The sequence below is a fragment of the Mastomys coucha genome, unplaced genomic scaffold (assembly GCF_008632895.1).
Source record: "Mastomys coucha isolate ucsf_1 unplaced genomic scaffold, UCSF_Mcou_1 pScaffold16, whole genome shotgun sequence".
NCBI classification, from domain to species: Eukaryota; Metazoa; Chordata; class Mammalia; order Rodentia; family Muridae; genus Mastomys; species Mastomys coucha.
In genome coordinates, this window is record NW_022196898.1 from 66,228,755 (window position 1) to 66,255,689 (window position 26,935).

The following is a 26,935-nucleotide window of genomic DNA, read 5'->3' on the forward strand; positions in this document are numbered from 1 at the left end:
GGTGGATGGATGGATGGATAGATAGATACACACATACATAGATAGATTGGTAGATAGATAGATAACTATCTTAATCTTAATGATAGTGTGTGTATGTATGCCATGTCCGTGTCCGTGTCTCCGTGTCCGTGTCCGTGTCCGTGTGTGTGTGTGTGTGTGTGTGTGTGTGTGTGTGTGTGTGTGTGTGTGTTACTATCTGTCAGTACCATGGCAAAAGTGTAGAGATCAGAGGACAAATACTGAGGCTGGTCCACATCTTCCACCTTGAGACAGGGCCTCTTATTTTTTTCTGTGACTGTGCCAGGCTAGCTGAAGCACCCACCAGCTTCCAAGGAATCTGTAGTCTATCGGTCCTATCACACTGCAGCAATGGTATTAAAGTGGTATTGTGTCTGTCTTGGATCTGAAAATCCAAACCCAGGCCCTCAAGCTTGCATGGCAAATACTTTACCCAGTAAGTTATCTGTGAAATCCTCAAGAGTGGGAATTTAAAAAAGAAAATATAATAAATTAATTTTGATTAGCCTGTTACTAGTTTTCAAAATTCATTCTGATTTGATTCTTATTACCGATAATAATATGAGCTGTCCAGTTGCTGCCATTACGGTGTCTGCTTTCTGAAGAGGAACCCCAGTGTTCAGAGAGGTATAATTCAGCCATAGAGATTTAATCCCTGAATATCTTTATTTGATCTTTATCATTTGGTCATAGAGATTTGATCCTTGTATACTAATCAGCTAGAGGAGCAGCAGAAATGAGTCTGGGGTTTTCTAACCATGGGAAATTCTGGTTTCTTACCTACCACTAATTTGCTCGCAATCATCACCCCTCTTTTGAAAAATCAATAGAAATAACTGAGTTATTTATTATAAAAATTTAAGAAACAAGTTTGGCAAAACAAAAGTACCAAATCGTGATTGTTGGATTTAGTAGCTATCAAATGTTCTCAACAAAGAGCAAAAAGGTTTCCAAAATTACAATCTTCAGTGTGTTTACTGCTCTGGATGGGTACTGAGCCGTACCTGGCCACTTCCAGTTTTGAGTATAGTTCAAATTCGCTGTGACATATCTTCTCTAAGAGGTTCACCATCATTCAGAATTCATACCAAGTTGTCATGTTTACAAATATACTGTCTCTGGCCCTCTACCCGGCTACAGTGTGGATAGTCACCTATGAACTTTGTAGTCATGCTTTAAAACTTGAGCTGGTCATATCATTGTTGTTGCTGGTTCCTCCCCCCGCCTCTGGGTTCAGATTTAATAGATGAAGAAATCAGAGTCATCAGATCAGAGAAGCCTGTGGAAGCTGAATCAGGGCAGAAAGAGGAATATGTGCAGCAGAGCTGAGTCATATTAATAAGGGATCAGCAAAGATTAAAGAGCTGCTGATGTTGCAGAGGTGCATGAAGCTGCCATCGCTCTATAATTACCTTGACTCCAATGCCCCTTAGCCCCAGGCATGAAACAGCATTTTCTTTCACTGTTGTAAGATATAGATCCCATACTTCTTTCAGTGTACATATATATTCTGGCTGGCATAAATGGGCCTCTAAATTATTAAGAATCTTAGCTTAACCAAGTCTTTAGTCCCAGCATTTTTACATTTTATCAAATAAACTTATTCTAGAACTAACAGATGCCACCAGGAAAGACAAATTGCACATTTCAACAGTGGTGTTTTAAACCAAACTGGTCTGAGCTAGTGGAACAATCTATATGCTTCTAAAGAAATATCTCTTATCTACATATCTCGTTTTCTGTTTCTTTGTTCTGAACTTCTTCCCCCCAAAGATTGATGACAGCATTTTCTGTAATTGATTATAGTCTGCTTTTGCTCAAGGAGACAATCCCTTGAAATCTACACCAAATTACCCCAATAATGGATGGGTTCTCATAATTCACCTTCCCTCTCTGTATGTTCACTCATTTGTGAAACTCTTTAGAACCGAACCTCACTCTTTAATGGACCAGACAGGTGCTTTTAGCTGTGCTAAACAGGACACATATCATGTGACAACAGCTTCTGGAATCACCCCAGAAACCAAAGGTGCAAATGGGAGATTGTGTGTATTATGATTCACAACACATGATTATTGCCTTGATGGTTCTCTTTCTTTTGAAATGTTAAGTGATCCTTTTGTTTTTAACTCTTTAGCTACAGTAAAACAACACATTTTCTTTGTGGTCAAAACCTACCGTTCAGCATAAAAGTCAAAGCATAGTTTCTTTAAACATTTTTTTTTCTCTCCAATAAATTCTGACTTTTAAATGACTAAATTAAATGGCTCCTGTCACATGTTAACAATATGGGGTCTGAGATTGGAAGGAGCTCAGGGTAATCTTATTGAGCCAGTAGGTCACTGGAAAAAGAGAAAATGTGTTTGAATCGCAGGAGAGAGCGGATGTTGGATAGATCTGTGAAATACTTTCTGTTGTAGTATCAGCTGACTGATGGTTGTGATTCTCAGAAGGACTCCAACATTATGCCTTCTAAAAGCTGGAGATTAATGCAACCATGGTGAACCACACAGCGACACTCTGGCAAAGAAAAAGGGTGAGTGCTGGCAAGAAGTGGCAGGTGTCAAAATAAAAGGTTAGGCTCTGTGCCTGGGGACCCATCTGTCAGATCAAACTATGATAAGGCAATTAATGTATTTGTTTATGTTGCTCAGGACACACCATGTATTCCATAAAAATGATCAGTTTAAACACTCTCAACTGCTTTCTGGAAATTAGACTGTACGTAAAAAAGAAAATGATCAAGATAAAAATAAATGTTTATCAGTTAAATGGCTAGTTCATACACCCAAATTAAGTTAACTGGGAGAAATTCTAGTCATCTCTACTCCAGAACCTAAGCCATTAAATAAAACATTGTCATAATATGCTAGGAACGTTCAAAGTGGATGTTTATGCTACAAGATAATTGGTGTAACACCTCAAAGTCCCACCATGCTTTACATTCATGATACTAGATTTGAAGTTTGCAATAAAATACATCCTACAGAATGTATGATAAAATGAGAATTTCCATCCACAAGCATCTTCTGCATCCTGCTTCTTCTTCAAATGTTTTGTTCACAACACTGTCATTATTAGGGCTTTCATTTTCACTCTGAGTAATACTGACTTCTCTCGTATTTATTATTTATTTAGCTTTCTCAAGACATCTGCTTTACAATCTGTTTAAACAAGAACATGTTTAGATTTAATCTTCATCAGTGATGTATTTCTTGTCGATGAAACAAATCATTCTATGCTTTTAAAATGCCCTGCTACTTTACTGGTTAAAAAATAAATAAAAGAACTTCCCTGGAATTGTGAAAAAAAAAAGATGTTTTCCAGCCCCAAATTTTAGTTAAAAACAAATTCAAATTCATTACTTTCAACTGGGGAAGGGTAAAAAATGCTCTCAGTTGTTGTTTCAATATGTTACACTTACAGTCATATTACATTTCTGAAGAGAAAAAACTGGCTTGTCAACAGTGTCGCATGCTACGCAGAAGGGTCAAATCCTTTAATTTTTCAGGCAAAGCCAAATATGACCGTCTCATTCTCAAGCTGCATGTCTGACAGAGTGATGTTAGCATTCACTGCGGCAACAGAGGGAAGCATTTGAAAACCAGAGCTCCCATGTTCAATAGATTTATTTTCTTTTTCTTTTTTGTTGAGGCAGGATTCACCCCCATTATCACTTCTTCCCAACTATTAGAAAAGTTAAGAGGTGAAGAGAGGGGGAATGAGGGGAAGAACTCTGGGAGGGGGACCAGTAGGAGGCAACATATGGAATGCAAATAAATAAAATAATTAACTTTTTATTTATTTTTTTAAAAAACTGATATTGTCAAACTTTAATCCAATGATTTACCTTACCAGGACCTCTTCCCAGCTCAAAGCACATCACAAACTTACTATTTTCTTCCATTGTTCCGTGGGATGTAGAGACTCTGGACGCAGACTTTGTTATATGCTTCTTTCTGTAGCCGAATGCATGCCTTACAAATTATACTTGTTGTCCGACTACAATGAACTGTTACTTAAAATCGAATTCTCTCCTGCCTCTGTTTACTGACTCAAAGGTCTATACTGTTGCTTTAATTTTATTTGAATTTCAGTCTTCGGAGTTAGCTCTGTTTTCTATCTCTTTATCTTTGTTTGCCTGGGTGTAGTTGAAAATATAATAGGACAAAATAAAATTCTTAGTCACCATTCTGTATGACTCTTCGAAATTCTAAGATGCACTCTGTAACATTACCAAGCTACAGCCAACTAAGCTAACTGGCTACTTCCTCTCTACCATAGAATAAAAGTAATAATCTCAACTGAAATTCACGATCTCACCCATTTTTCACAGATCCATTAAAAGACACATCAAACAAAAGGTAAGATAATTTTTAACACCTTCACAGTAGGAACTGTCCATTGTAAATGAGGAATTTCACAGCACATATTTTGTCTTTGCATGGGAAGAAAATAAACAGTGAGGCTCATTTTATTCTAAAATAATTTAATTTCTACTTTCCCTCTTCTACAGAAGTGTGAGCAAGTCATTTTGCTGGATGTCCACGTATTTCGTTGAGCCATTTGAAGACATTATGAGTGGGGTTATTGAACCTTCCCTTGCTCTAGGACAATGCAAGCCTGCATCTGTTCACCAAGGTATGTGGTCATGAGTTCTTCCCTAACAGGTCAGCCAGATAAACTAAATCACAGAATTGCTTCTCTTATTTTTTTAAAGCTAAATACATACATGCTTACTTGACAAAAAATAATTACTAATGGGATGTTTGTTCAGTCTGTGGTCATGGTGAATAGTACCTATCTGTATTTTTGTTATTTTAACAAAAATTAAAATTCTCAGCCTTTCCTATGTTATGTAAAGAAAGTATCCACACACAATTTTGTTTCTTCTTCTTCAGAAAAAAAAACTGTTATTTTTTTTCAGAAAATCTATTTCCAATTGATTAGAATTTGTCTCACCCTCATCGAATATACTTTTTTCCAGATTATTAAGTTTTTAAAACATTTATTTATTTACATTCCAAATGCTGTCCCCCCCCAGTCTTCCTCTTACAGAATCCTTCCACTCTTCTCCCTTTCTTCTCTGAGAGGATGGGGGCCCCTGAGTATTCCCCTACCCTGGTGCATCAAGTCCCTGCAGGGTTAGGGGCATCCTCTCCCACTGTAGTCAGACAAGGCAGCCCTAGGGGGTCTTGGTCCAGCCCATGTTTGTTCTTTGGTTGGTGGCTCAGTCTCTGAGAGCCACCAAGGGTCCAGGTTAGTTGACTCTGTCGGTCTTCTTGTGGAGTTCTTATCCCCATAAGGGCTTTCAATCTCCTCCATAAGAGTCCCCAATTTCCCTTCAATGTTTGGCTATGGGTATCTGCATCTGTTTCAGTCAGTTGCTGGGAAGAGCCTCTCAAAAGACTTATGCTAGGATCCTATCTGTAAGCATAACAGAGTGTCAGGGATTGGTGCTTGCCTATGAGATGAATCTAAAGTTAGTTATTGATCTGCTAGTTATTGGTTGGCTATTCCTTCATTCTCTGCTCCATCTTTTTCGCTGCATTTCACTTAGACAGAAGAAATTTGGGGTAGAAAGTTGTGTGTGTGGGTTGTGGTCCTTATCCTTTCACTGGGGCTCCTGGCTGGCCGCAGAAGGTGGCCTCTTCTGGTTCTATGTCCCCACTGTTAGGCATCTTGGCTAAGATAACCAGCATTGACTCCTGGGAGCTTCCCCCAACCTAGGTCTCTGGGACCCCCACCTCCAACAGCTGCAGATTTTCATTTGTTCTCCTGTCCCCCGGCCCTCTGTCCTGTCTCTTCCCATACCTAATCCTGACCTCCACCCATTCCCCTGTCCATCTCCTCTCTCCTCTCTCCTCTCTCACCCTTCCTCTCTCTTTTCATTAGCTGCAAATGCAACTGGATCATATCTGTCTTAGGCATCAAATTTTTGACCAGATCTTTGTATTTACTTCTATTGTCTATGGTTTTAGAATTTTTTTTAATTCATCAAGCATTTGTCCAATATTTGCAATATTTGGCAAGACTCCATTTCTAGCTATAGAAACTCTGCTATCCTTGGGGTGAATCATTCTTAAAATGTGAACCTGTCTTATTTTAGTAACAGGGATTCTATTTAGTGCTCAATGCTGATGATCCAGAACGAAGGTCTGAGAGTTTATGCCACAGGTAAGAGGAAGAAAAAGGTGAATATATGGAAACCATGAGAAACAGGGAAGCAAAGAGATTTGTTGGAGTACAAGCTTAAGGATTTGAAGATGGAGGGCCACTTCAAAAACAGGGTAAGATGCCACACTAAGTGGCTCCGGGTCGTGTCCTGTTGCTGTTGTAAAATATACCACCCAAAGTTTCTTTAAGCAATAAATGACTTCTTACAGCTCACAGTCCAAACACAAGCCAGTATGATAGGGGAGTGAGGGATCAGATAGCTGACAGAGCTGAGTGCATCACACTGAGCAGTAAGTGTGTGCACACGAGTGCTGAGGTCACTTTCTCCAAGGTCCCCTGCCTAGGACTGGGGCCACCCACAGACAGCAGGTATTTACATGGTAGTTAACTGAATCAAGGTAATCCCCCACAGGTACATCCACAGGCCAATCTCCCAGGTGATTCAAGACTTTTGTCGGGTTGATATGAACCATCACACTAATCAAACTTGTAAATGCCTTGCAATAGTGATTGAAAGGAGAGAAAAGGAGTTCCTAGAAGCAGTGCCTAAATTGGTTTCTGGAACTTTATCATAATTTGATTAGTTCTGAAGTAATGTTCCTGCTATGGAATTGATTTTCAAGACAGAAAGAAGAGGCACCTCTGTCTGTTTAAGTTGTAACACTGCATAGTGGGAATGGTATATCAGATGTGGAAGACATTCATCTACCACGGCTTGGAAGATGATCTTTGTAGACAATCTGGAACCTGGACAGCTGCTCCCTCCTCCCTGCTGTGTATGTAATCTTGGCAGGAGTCTCCTACTACTTAACAAAAGCTGACTGTGTGCATCATGGCCCTAACCTCATGCCCTATGACACCCCAGTAGTGGACCACACACAGCCAAGGTGATTTAGCCCATCACAACTGACAATTCTAAATTAGGTAGATCAGAGCTTTATTTCTCCTGTGTTACTTCAGCATCAAACTGCTGGAGGCTGCCACCATTCCTAACATTTACCAGCCTTCCTTCTTTATTGGAAAAGAAACAGATAGAGTGACAGTTCTCTCTGCATAAAATTCTGCAGACCTTTCAGTAGATAGTATATTTTATGTTTCCTGTATGTAGCAAACATCAGCCTCACAATTCTTGTAATTTAATTCACCATTTTCTACAGAACTGTGAACACTTTTGCAATTCTAATATACTAGAAAGCATTTCAATTAGTTCATTGCAATTCCAGGGGAAGGGGATTTTGTAAAAATCATTTTACAGATGATTTTACAGGTGAGATGTTTTCCTCTAAGTATTATTAGAAAGTTCCAAAGGGAACATGCAATTACTAAATTGTCTATTAAATTTGTATATTTATATATGCATCCAATAAGAATACATTTATATTCGTGTGTATACATACATAGACACATATTCCAGTTTAGTTTCTGATGTTGTGATAAAACCCTGAACAAAATCAACTTGGAAAGGAAATAATGTATTTGTCTTTTACTCCTGTGCTGTAGTTCATCATTGAGAAAATTCAGTGTGGAAACTCAAACAGGAAGCAAAAATTAAAGCAGAGGCTGTGGAGAAATGCCCCAACATCATGCCCCATGACACCCCATCAGTGGACCCCACACAGCCAAGATAATTTAGACCACCACAACTGACAATTCTAAATTAGGCAAATGTGAGCTTTATTCTTCCTGTGTGCATTCATGGTCTCCATGGCTTGCACAGCTTGCCTTCTTATAATACCCAAGACCAACTTGCTGTGGGTAGCACTGCCTACCATGATCTGAATGAATCCTCTTATTGTCAATCATTCATCAAGAAAATGTCTCTCTTCCACAGACATTCCTAAAAAATATCTGGTGGAAGTGATTTACAACTTGAGGATCTCTTTTCCCATATAACTCTTGTTTGTAGAAAGTTGACAAAAACTAACCATCGAAACACACAAGCACACACACACACACACACACACACACACACACACACACACCTACCTCTTTGTATTTTCTTGGTATGTCTTCAGAATTGGAGTAAATCCATGGCTTCAGTTCTTACTCCTTGGTAAGTTAGTTTGAGGTCTGGTGCCAGTTGTTTCCACTGCTGCCCAGGAAGCTCTAATAGAATATTCTAAGCCAGAGGCCACCATTTCTATTATGATGGGCACTATGTACAATGTGAATTACTATGTACAATGAGCATTACAGGTAAGCTCTGCAGGAAATCAGTAATTTAAGTGAAGATTAAACCATCAGCAAATCACCCCACTTACTTGCCCAGCTAAAACCTCTCTCATCTAGGTTGCCTTCCACAGAGATTATTTGTTCTTCCAATCCTTCTTTCCATTCCTGCTGTAGCAATGTAATTTTTACAACATGAAAAAATAACTTATGCATACCCATTTTTTACACAATAGATTACAAACTGTGAAGGTAATTTTACTGTCAAAATTATTTTTAGAACTTATTTAGGGAATTGTATAGTATTGAGACTACTGAAGTGAAATTATTGTTTATTACTTAACAAACTTTGTAGGGTTGTTTATAAAAGTGAATAGAACTCCCCTGTCCCTCTCTCTGGGTGGACTTTTGGCATATGCTACTCCATACCCCACCCCTACACCTTCCTATTTTCCTTTCAATTTGAGCTTTGCCAATTACCACACTTTGTCCAATATCACTTTAGCAAGAATGACAAAGGCAGATGCTTGTCAAAGCTGCCATATCTGCTGTCCTCATTTAAAAGAAGCTTGAACTACTTTCCAGGAAGCCCCCACCCCCCAAAAAAAAGCACAGGAGAGACCTGTCATGTGTCATGTCAGCTAAGGGAACTGGACCAAATACTAGCCACATGATAGTGGCTAAAATATACTAAGACGACCTGTCCACTAATAGATAAAACTATACCTTACCCAAAGATGCATGAGAATAGAGAATACAATTGTTTTCAATCACGACTTGGCAATTTATAGCTCATGGGACAAATCTTTGACATCAGTTGTTTTAACAGTGCAGAATCTGGGGAACACAGACATATGTATTTATTTGTATGTTACGTCAACTGTTTCAAGTCGCACAAAAGGGGTAAAGTTGAATAATAATCAAAGACTGGACGGCCCGAAGAACCTTCTTCTCTTGTGGGGGAAACTTTGTGAACTCTTGCTTTGAGTCTAAGAGGTAGGGTAATTTGTTGGGCAGCGATAAATTACCCCGACATTTGCCCAAAGGGAACATGCCTCATTTCTTATTAAACCAATAAATTCCTATGCTCACAAAAAAAGAAACTACATATGCATTTGCAGAGCCAATAACCTTTTCTGTGGATAGAGCTTTTTGTTCTGCTTGCATTTCTAAAGTACATTTATGCAGACAGCTAGTTTTACACCCGTGTTGGCTCCTTATTCACCATAGCCATGGTGCTGAGCACGAGGTTACTTTTTCAGAAGTGTATTTCTGAGTTCCTACATTTTATGTTACCCCATGTTTGTGTTTTCCTTTCTGAAGTAAGAAGGGAGGAGATGGAAACATTTCTTGGGGCTTCTCTTTACCTTCCTCCCACTCTTCCAACTAACTGGAATCTGTAGCCACTTGATTCAATATCCCAAGTAGTCAAATATGTTGGAGAAGTAGGGTATAAAAGCTATTCAAATAATTTAAGCCATCTTTTTCTCTTTCTAGAACTCCATGGAACATGACTTCTCACAATTTAGATATTGATCTCCAAATTAGAAAGAGGTAAAGGTCAATCTTCTCAAATGTACCTAATGATTATTAGATATCATATTCTAGTAGGCTAGCCATAGCCTAAGTAAAGTAGCAGTTTTATTCACAAAGTTTTGGCATCAAAAACATTTAGTTAATAAAACATTGGATTGTGAGCTCCAAACTCCAAGTGACTTTGATAAACTTTGCCCCAATTTTGTTAGTTGGCCAGAGGCAAACCATTTACAGTAACCATGCTTTTCTCTTCCTAGATAAAAATAATACAACTCCAGATAAGCAAAGCAGGAATTTTGAACACTGACCTTCCTAAATCCCATTTCTCCCAAGTCAGAACATTGCAGTAACTGGCGATTGCCCTAGGCATGTGTCATTTTAGTTCCCAGAAATGCTTGTACACCAATATAGAGCCTCAGGTGATACAATAGAGATATAATGAAGGTGAGCTTTTGCCATATAAGCAGCTAAAAAGCACATGCACTAATTTTTTTTAGCAATTAGCAGAAAATTAGGGAAGAGAATTTAGTCACACTGTGAATCCATAGACACCAATGGCAGCCAGTTATAGGTCATTGAGGGCAACCTTGATGTATGCACACTTGAACATGATCTCTTGTCCTCCAGAGATTATTTCCCTAAAACTGGTGGGAAGCCTATCAACTCATAGATGATACTAATCTAAGTAACTCTAAGAGTGACCTAGTCTTAGAAAACTTAGTCTTTACCAGACTTGACATCCAGATATTAAGTCTCCATTATAGAAATTCTGTAAATATAATTGTTGCAAATAAGTTCTGGAGAAACAAGCAAATAAAAAAAAACCCTTAGTTCCTAAATGAAATGCATTATTTACAAGTATTCTTCTCAGAGTAATGATATTGAAAGTAAAGAAGAATTCCCCAACACAACTGTAAAAAATGGAAGCTGGCTCTTGGTACTAGGGAACTGCCTACTCATCCACCAATGCCCGTTTAAAAAATAATTTCTAGCTGGTTGTGGTGGTGCATGCGAGTAGGATTTGCTGAAGGAGGCAGAGGCAGGAGGATCACGAGTTTGAGGGCAGCCTGGGCTACACACACACACACACACACACACACACACACACACACACACACACATAAAAATAGTAATTTCTATCGGAAGTTGGACTAGTTATTCCTGTTATGGACTATCTCAAATTTGTAATTTGTAGTCAGAAGAAGTACCACAATAATCTCAGTTATCTAATTACCTGCTTTCCCTGTTGGACTTAATGCTGTGCAAGGAAAGAAAAACGTTACCTTTCTTGCTCACCGAAAAATATTCCCAGCGCTTGTTAAGATTGTAGGAACAGCCCAGTTTCATAACAAGTATTTGCTGAAGACATGGATCTCTCAGTGGAAAATAACTGATCAGATTTTACCAGCATTGGTAATGTGAGCAAGAACAGTGAGAAGTCCCCTGCAAGATGAGTTTATATGGAGCAGATAATGAGTTAAGCAGCATAGAACAAGAGGTGTTTGCAAGAGATAGTGTTGGGCCATGCCATTATGGATCTTAGAGCCAGAAGTTACATGAGAAAGATGTAGATTTTGATACAAGGACTTGCCAAGGACTGGCAAGGAAAATCCAATTCAGGCCTGTCTCCATATAATGGCATACATAGGTTTGAGAAGGGAAATCTGAAACCATTTTGATTTTCTATCCTAGAATTACAATGGCTATTCTTCTGTGCTCTTAAATAGTCTTTTGAACAGCTTTCAGGATGTGTTTTTATGAAGAATAGAGCTGGTGTTTAGATGCCCTCGTTATCAGGGCAGTAATCTTCCCAGGTACTAGAGTCCAAAATGGAACAAATAGAAACAGCCAACTTAAAATAGAACCTAGTTCTTCATGATTATGTTGAAATTTTAAGTAAAATATGTTATTGAGGGATTGGTATATTCCAGAAGTGAGGAAAGATAAGGCAAGGGCTAGGCCACAGCACACCAGAGGCTAGACCACAGCACACCAGAGGCTAGACCACAACACACTAGAGGCTAGACCATAACACACTAGAGGCTAGACCACAATATACTAGAGGCTAGATCACAAGCCAGAGGGAAATGGGAGAATAACACTGAATAATATTCACTGAATAACAATAAATTCACAAGATTCAGTAGAATCAGATATAGCACTCTGCAAGATAATTTCACTATCTTGGTAATCATTGGCTAAGGCAAATGAAGGTTCTTTTATTTCAACCTTAATTATTAATATTAAATTTCTTATAATGTGTCTTACATCAGCGAATCCGTATGAGAGTATACCTATAGACATGCATGTGGCTTACAGAATGAATTTAAGTGAAAGAGGCAGCATTCAAAAGGTCCTAGAAGTCAGCCAATGGGTAATATCAATAGAATCTGTATTGATAAGATAACTAAGAACTCAGGCCAGTATACAAAAAGAATTCAGATGGGTCCAAGGGCCGGCATCGTATTGCTAGATGTCCATAATCTTAGGAGGTTCATGTGAGGGAACCACCGCCTCTCCTTGATCTAATGAGCCGTATGACTTCTTGTGTCTAGTTTCTAGTTGCTTTGATTTTTAAGATGCCAATATACCCTCAAAGTCTCAATTCACCCCCATAAGCTTAAAAATTGGCACCCTTTCTACTACCAGGGTTAGGTCATTTTTCAGCCAGAGCTGGATGGATGGGTAGTGCCCAACAGATAATGTGGGTAGCACCCAGGGTCTGTAGCTGCTTCACCTGTAAAATGGAGCAAAAAGCTGCTTGTGCAATAGAGACTCGTGGGTCCAGGCACAGCCTGAAAAAAAAAACAAAAAACAAACAAGCAAAAAAACCAACGAAAACCTTGTTTTATACAGCCTGAAGTAACAGCAGAGCAAAGCCAGATCGCAACAAAAATAAAAGGGTGAAAGCCAACCCGACTGGGAATGCCACTTAACCCCTCTCTAGCTGGAACTCATTAGTAAAATTAGGATGAAATAATTTATAAGGTTGCTATTAACGTTAAAATTTTTATGAGTAGTAAGGCTTTAAAACATGATGTCTTCAGCAGAAAATGCCACCATTTTTCAATATTCTTTTTACATGTAATGGAAGCGAGTTAAAATAATAGAGCTGATGTTCACGAAGCCATTAAATATTTACTGGTCACTCTCTTGATGACCATTTTGATTCATTACATGGTATATATAAATCATCGATATTTTCAAATTATAAACAGCTCAGGAAGGACTTCTGCAGCTCATGCTGTGGCCTTTAACTAAAATATGAATGACCTCCTTCGTTGTGGGGATGGTTTTAAAAATCTCACTTATTAAGGTCACTAAGAATCCAAAGCAAGGTACAACATATGTATGATAGGTGCAAGATATAACATATATATGATAAGTTTATCATGTTATTTTTTTCTTAGGTTGCAAACTGTGTCCTGTGGATCATTTTATCTTTCCTGGGAGACCTCCTGTTTAGTTTTAAAATATTAATTTCCAGTAACAGCCAAATTCAAACAGAACTTCTTTGTCATGTGATATTCCAAGAGTGAAAATAAAAACTTTTGTTATTTCTCGTCAATGGAATATAATTAAAGATAAAGGAAGATGTGGGTGGGATAGCACTTATTTATAAACAGCACAAGGCCATTTTATGACTCCATCCACCCTTCTCCTTTTCACTTCTATGTTCCTCCTACTCTTCTTTCTTTTTTTCTAAAGTGTCACTTATTTTTCTTCCTACTGGCTTGCAACCTGCATATTTTGCAATTTCTTTAAATCTTCCAGGAATATTTGTCTGTGCTAGGTGTTACGCAGCAGAGCATCGTGCATGGAGAAGCCTTTCCTTCCAACACTCCCTTCCCAAAGTCGTTCTCAATCTCTCCCAGGGACCCTGGCCCGCCCATACATCACCAGTACCTGCTCCCTCCCTTTCTTTCTCATGCAAATGAACCTGCTCTGGCTTCCCACCTTGAGACTCAGGATAACTCCTTGGAAGCTTTTTCCAGATTCTGCCTCTACATCCTGTTTTTGAACCATGTCTGTTTATGAAATTCAGAAAATGCGGTGCAGTGAGATGATAAGTAAATCTGTCAGGGTCCCCAAACTAATACGTGATGAATGAAAGTCAGGGTCTGTCCAGAAGCTGCTAAGCAGGATTCTGTTAGGTCTCACTGGGTGTATACATTCCAAATGCAGATGCTGTGTGGAATCCTGCTGGATGTTACATTAAAATAAGTTGCAAACTCTCCTCAAGTTCTCCAAATTTGCCAATTATATTAGACCTCTGGTCAGAAACTAAACAAGTGTCTGCAAAGGTGGGAGAGATGTTATTTATAGGTGCTACCAAGTAATTCAAAGAAAACTATTCAAATGATATCTAGTGATGCTGGCATTCCTAGGTACTGAGAACATCTACCCCTACATACACCGGAAGCTGAAAATTGCCTCTGCACTGCTGAACACAATTTCCAGAAACTGTTAGCATTCACATTTATTCAATTTAAAGTAAAGTTCCTAGTATGCACAAAGCTACTTTATTTGGTTGGCGAAAATAGGTAAACTGATTCTAATATGGTTTTTGAGGCCACTCAATACCGATTTCACTGTAGATGGGCTAGTTGCCCATCTACAAGGATTTTTTTAAATTTCTAATTTATGTGTATATACATTTATTAATATATATAATGATATTATATGTGATATAGAATACATAATATATGTTATACATATATAAAATATTATATTGAATTATATTTATGTTGATAATAAGTATAATTATATTGATAAAAGTATAACATATATAAAGTAGGTACGTGGGAGTACATGCCACATGCTGCGGGTTCTTTTGGAGGACAAAAGAGAGTGTCAGATTCCCTGGAGCTGGAGTTACATGTGGATGTGAGCTGGTCAACACTGTATTCATCCACTAGACAAGCAGCTAGGAAGAACTCTTCATTCATTTTCTGTCCTGGGAAGTAGCTCACAAATAGTGTCCCCCCTAGAAGTAAAGGGAAGTTTACTTGGTTTAACTGTTTATAGTTATGCAGTGTCCATTGTTTGGTATGGCTTCTTTTACAAGATATTGCATCTTTGGTTATTACCCATTCTAGTAAAGCCTTTGTGTGTGGCTTTGAGTAAAATGTTTCGGCAAAGTCCCTCCTATGTTTGAGTCAATCAGGAGAGGCTGAAAATTGTTTCGAGATTGTGTAAACCTTGAAGAAGTATTGTCTCCCTGCAAAGTCTGCTTTTGGTGCCACATAAGAGCTTCCAGCTGCAAAGACCATGGTCCTAAGACATTCCTGGCCAACTTGGAGTTCTTGGATTTGATTATGGGTAGGCACGGTCATAAGCTACTGAGATTTCTGTGGGATGTCTGCTTTCTCTGGCAGCAGGGGCAAGATAACTTTGGTAGTTGCAACCTTCCAGAGTTCCAGTTAATTCTGTGTAATGACTGAATGGAAGTAGCTGGAGTGAGCTAGTCAGGGTCAGTCCTTTTCCCAAGAAAGCCAAACCCCTGTGCTTCTTTGGAAAATGAAAGTTTAGCATCTTGGTGAGCCTTTCTTTTTACCAAGGCACCTTAAGGTTAACATCAAGGAGCAAAGAGTCCATGTTAGTGGAGATAACAATAGCACAATTATTTTCAGGACTTTAGAAGATTAAAGTGCTTCTCTAATTGATTAGCTCCTTCTACTATCCATACAAATTTGCTCTCCCAACTCTCAATCCCCTCCACTCCTTTTGGTTAAAATGAATATTGTCTTTGAGATAGTATATGCATGTGTATACACATGAACTAATTTCTGCTATGTACTGAATGCAGTTGTGCATGTGTTGTTTTAATCAGCCTGTCTATCCATTCTCTCAATCCTCTCACCAGTTTGTATTATATTAGCACTATGCCGGGTTCAGCTGTGCTAGAGCACTAACTACCAATGCTGGAACTGGCTGTGCTGTCTCTACTCTGCTAAAATCTAGGCCTCAGCCTGTCTCTGACTTATGTTAAGTTGATGAATAATGGAGGTGGAGGGATTAATCACAACCATTGGACATCTGGACATGCACATTTGTCAACAGTCTATTAAAGTAATTTCCCAAGGTTTTCTCCTGGACTATATTGTTTCCATATTGATTTGAAATGTTCTTCATCTCGCCTAGATGCATTTGTATACAATTGATCTATGCATGTATGTGTCATTGACTTGCATGTTTTGATTTGAATTCTACCTATGATGCTTTTAGTGACTAAACATTCTTTATTTTATTTTATTCATTATTATTGCATATTTCTGTGGTGGGTGTCTGCATGTATGCAAGCCACGTTGTACCTGTGCTGGTCAGAGGACAATACTCAGGAATAGATTTTCTTTGACTGCATCCCAAAGATTGGATTTAAGCTGGTAGACTTGTACAGAAAGTCCTAATATTCCACTGAGCTATTTCACAGCTACACACTCTTCACATTAGTAGAGTAAATCTTACTAACTGGACTGGGATGCTGTTCAATTATCATTTTCTCCTTAATGTAATGTTAATGATATGTACTGATTAATAAATCATTGGCTCTTTCCAAAATAGTTAATTTTCTTCTTGATTTTTACTGTTTTACAGCCCTGTTATCCACCAATGGAATTTTAATTTTATGTTTGTATTTATCTAATGGAACTACTTCCTTGCATTCCCATAGCCTATAGCACCCCCTTAGTCTTACAGACACATAAATGTAGGAAGTTACTAGACTTACATTGGTTCCATTGGTACATTACATTGTCAAAACAATGTTATTTTAACAGTCTTACCATGACATAACCACTAAAGAAATCATTCTTCCTTATTCTTCTATAAGATTCTTGACTATTCTTTAAAAGCATTTAAATTACTTTTATGTATTTATTGTGAGTAGAGGGCATTTTTGTTACAGTACATGTGAAGAGATCATAGAATAACTTGTGGCAATCAATGTTCTCCTTTTACCACATGGATTCTGGGAATCATATCAATGTCCACAACCATGGTAACAAGTACCTCTGCCTACTGAACTATCCTGCTAACCCTATGCTCTTGACTATTCTTAAATCCCCGAAGCTATGTACAATATGTCAATGAACTGGTCAATTTCCAAATGAAGATCTCATCTGTTCTCTGCATATGTAAAAGGTTTTATGATTGTTCTTTGAGCTTTTTTAATTTGTTCATGTGACAAGGTTTCATATTCTTTTTATGTTAATGTTGGCTATTTTTATTCTTTTATTGCTAAAACCCTGTTAGAATTCACAGACAAAAACTAATCCATTTTAATGCACTGCTTTTTAGTTTGCTAATATTTTGGTCAGTACACTCCCATCTGTATTCATGAAAGTAGCTCATTTGTGATTTTAATTTTTTTGCAATTTTTGCCATATTTTACATAAACTTCAGCCATTGAATAGAATTGTTTCCTCTAATTATTCTCATCATTTTCTGATGTGACTTGTGTAGAATTCCTATCATTTGCTCTTAAGTACTTAGATGACTTTCTTGTTGGATTCAGTTGAAATAGTGTTTCTTTATCAAAAAATAAATTAATTTATACTTAAAGCAGATGAGCTACTATTCAAGTATCTTCGTATTTTGAAACTTTTTTACATTGTATTCATATAAAATGGTTATTTTACCTTAATTACTAATGACATTTGTACAAAGTCATTCAATATATTTTTATTTTTGCTTATAATTAAGACTGATAGTGATGTCCTTTTTGTTTCTTATATTTATAATCATGTTTTATTTCATTTATTTGATCAGTGTTCTGGGTAACTAGTTTATTATTCAGGAACAAAAAAGAACTTTGTGCATTTTTGAATGAATAAACAATATGTAGGCTTTCTATTTCACTTATTAATGACCTTTATTTTTTGGGTCAATCTAATTGTATGTGTATTTAGTATGCTGTTATTTCTGCTAGCAAAATTCTTGTGATGAAAACTTAAGCTTTGATTATCAACTTTTTCCTTTTCTAATATGAGAATTTAAAACTCTCTAAATAATATGACTTTATTTTCATTCCAAAAGTATTTGTCTGTCCATTGGCACTTTATATATAGTCCATGTAAACTCCACTAACTTTTCCTCCAGTTATTGAAGAGTGAATTGCTTAGTTTTCAGATATTGCAGAGTTTTAGTTATTTGTCATATTATTCTTTAATTTAAAACAGTAGTAGTTAGAAACCTATTCTTTATTATTATTTGGAATCTGTTACGATTAATTTTTGGTGTGGGTTAATTGTATATCTAAAGATACTATGCATTTAATCCTGATTCTATGCCAATGTATGCCAGAGGATCATTAGTGGTGTTGTTTAGATCTTGCATGTTATTACAGATTTGTCATGTTTTATTCTATCACCCCTAAAAATAATTAGTCAAACTTTCTGTTATATCTTTGGAATTATTTATCTTTTGTTGTTACCTTTTATCTAGCATTTATCTGTATCATCTATCTATATATTATTTCTAATGTTTCACATACTTATCTGTTACCTATTTATTATGTATCTATATTTGCTATTTATATATTCTACATATGTGTACTCTATATTCTATTTGCTATTGATTTATATCTCTACCATCTATCATTATAGCATAGATATGACATTGGATAACATAATCTTTTAACTGTATATGCTATTGTTGGCTTGATCTTTTATTAATGTGAAATATACTTTGATCTATTATTAATGTGAAATATTGTTACATACAGAAGTTTTCTAGTTTTGGAGCCCCATTCTTTTCATAACAATCTAATAACTAACTTCTTTTTCAAGATGATTATGTGGAATTACCTTTCATATTTTCCTATATCACACACAGGTGCACTCATTTATATACACACATACTAAATAAATGAATGTAAAAAGGAAAGAGTACATGAGCAAAGAAGATGGTGTTTATAATAAACTAGAAAACATTAGCTTCCTTATTTCTTTTAGTTTTGTTACTGTAACAAATTAACAAATTAATTCCTTTACTGGCAGGTGCCTGTAAGTACTAACCATGGAGAGTCCTGGTCCACGTGAGGTGCTCTGACTGACATGGCTGGCTTCTTGTGTAAGCACAGGATTACTTTCCTTCTCATGGTTAGATCACCCTTTCATACATAATACCAAGGATTAGCAGCTTCCTTTTTTATTGACTTGCCTTTTCTGCAGTTTATCTCTTTTAATGATCTTTTGGAGAGCTAGCATTTAAATTTATCACTCAACTGTTCTAGTCTCGTTTATAAATTATTGATCTCCAATTGTATCTTTATTAATTCATCCTTGCTCTTTCATACTCCTTTAAAAGAATTATTCCCGTTTTTTACTGGAATGATTAATTGATCTGTTTTGATTCTTTTTTATTTAACATGAAAAATATTAAAGCATTATATTTTCTTCTGAGCACAGGTCTGGCAGAACCCTACTGGGCTTATTTCATCTATGGATATAATTTTGATATTTAACCTTGGCATAAGTTAGGGGTATTTTCTCCATTTTTTCTCTACTAAAGCTCCCACTTTTGCCCCACAGCTCCAATATTACTGCCACCTTATATGGTGGCACACACACACACACACACACACACACACACACACACATCTTTTTTTAATCATTTCTTTACATTTCAAATGTTGCCCCCCTTCCCAGTCTCCTCTCTGCAAACCTCCACCCTGCGCCCTCCCCTTTGCCTCCAATAGGTTGTTCCCCCAGCCACCCAGCCACTCACTGCTGCTTTACCCTTCTAGTATCCCCCTTCTCTGGGGCATCAAGCCTCCACACCCCCTCTCTCACTGAAGCCAGATAAGGTAGTCCTCTGCTACATAGGTAATGGGAGCCATGGACCTACTCACGTATACTCTTTGGTTGGTGGTTTAGTTCCTGGGAACTTGAGAGGTCCTATTAGTTGATATTGTTCTTCCTATAGTGCTCTTAACCACTGAGCCATCTCTCCAACTTTATTGCTGGCATGTATTTTAACTGAGTGTCACAGTCTCAGCTATTTTGTAACTGTCTGTGGCTGTCTCAATGAATTCCAAGAGAGCTGAATGACAAGGCTGGGACAGGAAGGGATGTGAACTCTGACTTCTGAAAGAAAGTGTTCGTGCACCTTCCTCTTAATTCTTAAAATGTAGATCCACAGAAAAAAGGAGCTGGACCCTCCCCCAACACCCTGGACCCCAGATAAAAACAACAGCTTCTGGAATGAGCAAGTAGACAACCTGGTCTCAAAGGAGCTACTTTTTTTTTTTGAGATCTTCGATTTTATATATTATTTTCACTTGTGTGCATCCATTGTACATGATAATGTATTACAAGGACTGCTTTCATGCAGGTATTCAGTGTTCCTTGAGCATATTTCTCACCTTCCCATCCTACCCCTGTTGGTCCCCTTTGTCCTCCTAGACATTTTCACTTCTACTTTTGTGTCACATATACATTTAATGTACTTTATCTGCTTGGAAAATACATAAAGTTATTGTTGTAAGAGACAAATTATGTCTATCTGAGTAGGGGGCATTATTTCAAGACCCCACTTCAGTACCTCAATAATGACATAACTGATGCAGTTAATAATTACTAATCTGGCTGGGCAGTGTTGGCACACTCCTTTAATCCCAGTATTTGGGAGTCAGAGGCAGGCAGATTTCTGAGTTTGAAGCCAACCTGGTCTACAGAGTGAGTTCCAGGACACACAGGGCTATACAGAAAAACCCTGTCTCAAAAAACAAAAATGAAAACAAAAACAAAACAAAGCAAAACAAATTTACTAATCTGCTGCAGTGCTATCAAGGAATATAAAATAGATAAAACCTATATTCTACTTCTATATTGAATATGCTAAGGTATTTAGTTATCTAAGGAATGTTCATTTTCTATTTCCTATTTTTATGAGTTTTCTATTACCTAACTGTATAATGTTTTAAGCCCCCCTCTCTCTCTCACACACACACACACACACACATATAAGTGTATTGTTCAATCCAAATCATTAGTCATGCTACTACTTTCCATAGCATGCTCTATATAACAGCATTACGCAGAACACTGATGACTTTTCAACAAAATTAAAATGTTTCATGGTCACTTTATTATGTGCTCCCTGTTTTTATTGACAAAGATGATGGACCAGGAATGAATTCCATCCCTCTTTCACAAGCTGTTTTATTATTAAACCACATTGTTTCATCTGGCTCTTTTTTAGACTCCATGGCAGTGCAAAGAGGGAAACAACCGTACATACCCCTCAGGATTAATAGCCTTGTAAAATCTTAATCATGCTTAGCTGATCAGGGACATGATTTTGCATTGCAGTGAGAAGTAATGAAATATTGGCATCTGCTTACAGCTGACTAACCTGCACTTGCCCAAGTTTATTTTACTGGAGTTGATCTGGCTACAGCCAAATGAGAGGGAAAAAATGTTCCATACAATATTGATTTGAAGGAGTTTGTTCTATACCACTGTGTTCTGCTATACACCCCTCAACACAGAATGTACATTAGGAGTCAATTGAATTTCTTGACATGGCCACACATCCTGTGTGCACGTGTGTATGTATTTCTAACATGGAGGTTGGAGGATGCAGTGTGCTGACTCTGTCCTACTACCACGTAGGTACCAGCATTCCAACTGGATCATCAGTTTGGTGATGACGATCAGTTTACCTACTGAACCATTCACCGCAGCCTCTGGATTTATTCATGATAAAGTTGTGACTAAAGTTCTTCAACACATTATTGTTTTCCTCTGATCCCGTTTGGTTCAAGTTTTTCCTGCACGTCACCATCAAACCTTTTCTAGCATTTATGCATTTTACCATTCTTAGGTAATTTGTCTCCTGACATTTCCCCCTTCTTTTAAGTCATTGCCCTTCTTGTATCTGAACAGTGCTCTTCCACATAGCTTCCATCTTCTCTTTTACAGGAAATGGTACTTCCTTGAACACTTTTGTGAATATCAGTTGCTTTCTAGCATTTATTTCTAGTTTCTGCAATCTTCTGCTTTGTGAAGCACAGTTCCCAGCTATCTCAGTCAGCTGCCAAATCCACCTATCTCACTGTTTTGGTTGTTATTTCATATACTCGATGTTGGGCTTTATTTTGTATTTAAAATAATTATTTGGTTAGAGTCTTTTGAGAAGACCTTTTTTTTATTTTGTTTTTTTTTCATTTATTTGGTTAATTTGGTTGTTATTTCTTTTGAGAGAAGAGATTCACTGTATAGCCCAGGATATACAGTGAATCTCTTTATTCTCCAGTCTCAGTTTCATGATTGGTGGGACAGCATCTATATGACAGTAGAACAGGGTGCATCTTATTTATTTTTACATTATTTCCCAAGACAGTATCTAAAAACACTCCCCAGTGTCAGTTTAGAGTGTAAGTACACTTTCTTGTTCCAGCACATCTTAGTAATTTTAATAACTTTCCCAATGTAACATTGATAATGGGATCCATCAATGTATTTCCCAATTTATTGAACAATTTCTGTCATTTTGCCTCTTATCCCTCGCTTTACCTGGGATGGTATTTTCATATAACCATGACAACATTCTGTTACTCTCAAGTCATATAAATGCTCCTTTGTATTCTATGATCAATTATAAATCAGTTTCCAAACATGTTCTTGATTCCACAGCTGTCATTAGGATCTAGTTGCAGAGCTGATTTCTCTGAGACTTACCATTCTAGGACCTCCCCTTTCCATTGGTTTTCTGTTGCTTTCTTAGGTCTCCTTGGATATGGAGAAGCCTAAGCGGTAAGTAATCAAAGTCATATTTAGGCCAATTCAGCCACAGTGGCCAGCAAACAGAGAAGAACAAATGATTTTCCTCTAGATGCAACAGCCGTGAAGGGAGATTATTAAGGTATTCAAAGAAATAAAACTTAGAAGTCCAATTCATCATGGTTAAGGAAAATCAAAACACTCCTCTTATAAAAACTTTTTTTCCCTATATCCAACATGATGTCTGATTATGAGTTTCTTCAACTCTTCTACATCTGAGAACCTGTGAAGTAGCCCAAGAATCCATATGGTGTAGTGGGAAAAGCAAAAATTTTAAAAGCAAATTCAAGTTCCAAATCCCAATCAGGACGCTCAGTTTATCTGTCTTCACTTCTTTGCTTCCAAATGTACTGCAGCTATATCTTCCCCATCAAATATTTCTATGAGTGTTAATTAGTAACATAAAACCTTCCAACGTTGTACACAAAGGAAATTAAGTGTCATACCAAAGTTTTCAGAGTTCATCCCAACCATTCAGAGAGAAATGGAAGTCCTCAAAGTTTGCCCTGCCTACAAGAGGTACAGGGGTAAAACAGGGAGCAGGATTTGAGGGAAGGACACAGCAACCGGCCCAGCTTGAGACCCATGCCATAAGAGGGAGCCTACCCTGACACTATTAATGATATTCTGATATGCTTTCAGACAGGAACCTAGCATAAATATCATCATAGATGCTTCAACCAGCAATGGATGGAAACCAATGCAGAGACCCACATTCAAACAGGCTGAGTTTGAAGAATCCTATGGAAGAGAGGAAGAATTGGAGGAACCAGATCAGCAAGAAAACCTGCAAGATCTACTAACCTGGGACCATTAGGGGCTTGTAGAGACTGAATTGTCATCCAGAGAATATGCATGGGACAGATCTAGGCCTTCTATACATTTGTAGCAGTTGAGAAACTGGGTTGTCATGTGGGACTCCTAAAGCAGAAACAGGGTCTGTTTCTGACTACATTGCTGGTCTTGGGATGCCTTTTCCCTGACTGGGCTGTCTTGTCTAGCTTCCAAAGCAGAAGGTGAGACAAGTCTAACTGCAACTTGATATGCTAAGGCTGGTTGCTATGCGTGGGAGGAGCTTCCCATTCTGAGGAGAATGGAAGGAATGGATGGAGTAGAAGGGAAAAGAAGAATGAGGGACTTGGAGGAGAGGAGAGAGGGGAAACTTCAAGCAGGATGTAAAGTAAATAAACAAATAAATAAAAACAATTAATGGAAAAAAGAAAGAAAAACAAAAGGCCTCCAATCAAAGTTCTAAGTTTCTTCATTAATTAATCAAAAAAATCACAATTTAACCACAAAACGAGAAGAGGAAAAAAAAACTTTAAAAATGACAATAGAAATATGCGGCATAGGAAAAGAGTAGATAAAAACCAAAGAAACCAACACTGACATTTTGGTAAGATGAATAGACTTGGGAAAAGCCTATTGTCAAGTTGTCAAGCCTATTGAGACAAAAAAATAGAAACACAGATGATGGCTGGCGTTAGAAACGGAAAGAAGACATTGGTGTGGATACTGTAGACATTAGGGAACAATGTGAGAACATTCTAAATACTTGAACTAATGGTTGATAAATTCAATGAATCATACAAATTCTTTCAGACATGTAACATGAGAGCTTATTCAAAAATAGACTCACATAACTGTGTATCTATATAAGGCTTCAATTTATGCATCACTTATAAAACCTTCTAAATATTCAAGGCAGAAATACCAATTCTATATAAACTCCTCCTAAACATGGAAGAAGCAAGAAAATCTTTAAACCCAATGTTTTAGCACAGTTTGTTAGACTGATGTTCTTAAGATACTCACGTCAAACAGTGAAAGGAAAGGAAAGAAAATTTCAGAAGGCAGGTCAGCCCAGAACACTGGTACATGCCTTCAGTCTCAGGGACGCAAGAGACATGAGGAATCTCCTCAGCCTAAATGTTCAATGCCAGTCTGCGAACCAGAGCAGAGCCTCAAAGAGAGGAAGCAGAAGGCAGGAGAGAGGGAGAGAAGGGTAAAACCTTCATAAATAAAGGAGTAAAAGTATCGAAATAAATGATAGTACATAACAATGACTTCACTTACTATATCTGTGAAAATGTTTCTGTGTGTACAATATTTTATTTCATTTCTGGCCGCATCTTCTAGTTTTTGCTTTCTATTCAATCTGCTCTTACTCTTAATATCTTCTCTCTCTCTCTCTCTCTTTGCGTGTGTCTGTGAAGGTGTATTATTGCTATGTGTGTGTATGTGTCTGTGTATGTTTGGTATGTGAGGTGTGCATGCCAAGGTACATGTGTGTACATCAAAGAACAACTTTATGGAGCCAGATTGCTCCTTCCACCTTTCTGTCAGTTAGAGTGATTAGACTTAATTTGCCAGGCTCAGCATGCCCAACATACATCGACCTTCTGAGAATCTCACTGGCCTCGTTGTATGGATTATCACAGCAACCCTGGCATTTATCCTCAGACTTACCTTGTGTATTGCCCATGGACCTCCATCAAAGTCTCCTTCCTCAAATGCACCATCTTATTATGTCAGTCTACAGGTTTGAACATACAGAGGCTTTTGGTAACCTTGTGAGTTTCTTTAATACAGTTAGGACCCCTTGACCCCAAACACACACACACACACACACACACACACACAGAGAGAGAGAGAGAGAGAGAGAGAGAGAGAGAGAGAGAGAGAGAGAGAGATCTATTCTCTTTTATCATTATACATGTTCTGTACCCAGGAATATTTAATAATCATATTCTAATACCAGAGACATAATTACACACATTTAATTGCTTGAAATCCAAATATTATGCTTCTACTCTAATTTTTATCCCCTCTCCTTCACTTTTGGTGCTATGAGGTTCTTTTGAAGTTTATTTTAGATTTATTTAATTTTACTATTTATTTATTACATGACTGTTTTGTCACAACACAATTAAGTAGATTTACTGATATATTAGAATAAAGCCTAATGTGTCTGCTATTTTTCTTAAATGTGAGCTTTGCTTGACAGCCCCTGAACTTCTTTCCTTGTTTCTATTAGCATCTTCAAAACTGAAATTAAGCACAGATATTAAAATGAAATGTGTGACCTTCCCACATGTTTCACTCTAGAGTTTCTTTCTCCAGTGAGTGTTAGACAAAGAATCCTGGTGTTTTCACACTCCCGCTGAACATGCAGCTACTCCAAACACCTCCTTACCCATATCTCTTCATTTCTGATCATCTTGCCTCCCACAGCCAGCCTGACTGTTGCTGTTTCTCTTGGGAGGTAGAAGACCTTCCTAGTTGTGTGGAACCGCAAAACTGATTTTAGCATTTAAAATATGCTTTCATCTTATATAGTCACAACTAGGAACACTGGGATTTCTAGTTACTCAAGAAAAATACTCATTTTCACATCTCTGGTAAAGCACATACAACAGTGATGTAAATATATGCTCACCATATATGCAGGAATAACCCCTTGGGAGGCAGAGGCAGGCAGATTTCTGAGTTCGAGGGCAGCCTGGTTTACAGAGTGAGTTCCAGGACAGCCAAGACTACACAGGGAAACCCTGTCTCGAAAACAAAACAAAACAAAAACAAAAACAAAAACAAAAAAAATGCAGGAATAACTTGTTTTAGCATAATTTCTCATCCTTCTCAGAAATGTCGTACCTTTATTTAGAGTAGAATTACCATAGGAAATGCTTCACTAAAATTTCCATTTAATAATTAAGAAATTTCACTATTTTATATGTGTGTTTATCAGTGCATATATTCACACATGCAGGTATGTGTGTATATGTATGAATGTATAAACACATGCGTATGTGTGTGCTCATTTGAAAGCTAGATGTCAATGCCAGGTGTTTTTCTGAGAAAGCATCTCTTAGCAACCTGGAATTCACCAATTCAGTAGACTTACCTTTCTTCTTTCCTTTATTTTTAGGTTTATAATTTAAAATGTGCTTAAAGAGACATTCTAAAAAAAATCTAATTATTTCAAATACAATCAGTCACCACCATTACCTCCTAAGAGTCAATTTTTAAAATATATACAAAAACTAGTGATGTTGATTCAAAATGTCAATCTTTCTCCTTCATACAACAACCAGTTACGAATTCATCTCTATATTTTCTGACTATAGTTGATATGTAAGAAAAATAAGAACCATAATTTTCATTAACTTTAAATGAGCAACAAGCCTAAGAGATTCATAATTAAAGGACATATTTGCACTTTGAATTAATTTTTAAACATTTCCTAA

General features: G+C 37.4%; 1 long non-coding RNA gene across 6 annotated transcripts in view; it reads left to right on the forward strand.

Moving 5' to 3' along the window:
• The window catches only part of LOC116093697, a 106,557-nt gene extending 82,173 nt beyond the window's left edge, over positions 1-24,384 (forward strand). The window contains exons 4-7 of one of the 6 annotated variants that reach the window (XR_004119793.1): positions 4,535-4,659; positions 6,128-9,918; positions 18,900-18,972; positions 23,331-24,384. This is a non-coding gene — a long non-coding RNA (uncharacterized LOC116093697). Of the gene's footprint in view, positions 1-4,534; positions 4,660-6,127; positions 9,919-13,310; positions 13,469-18,899; positions 19,056-23,330 lie in introns of those variants that run through there. The other 5 variants (XR_004119796.1, XR_004119795.1, XR_004119792.1 and 2 more) reach the window with 5 other exon arrangements.
• Positions 24,385-26,935: the final 2,551 nt, after the last annotated feature.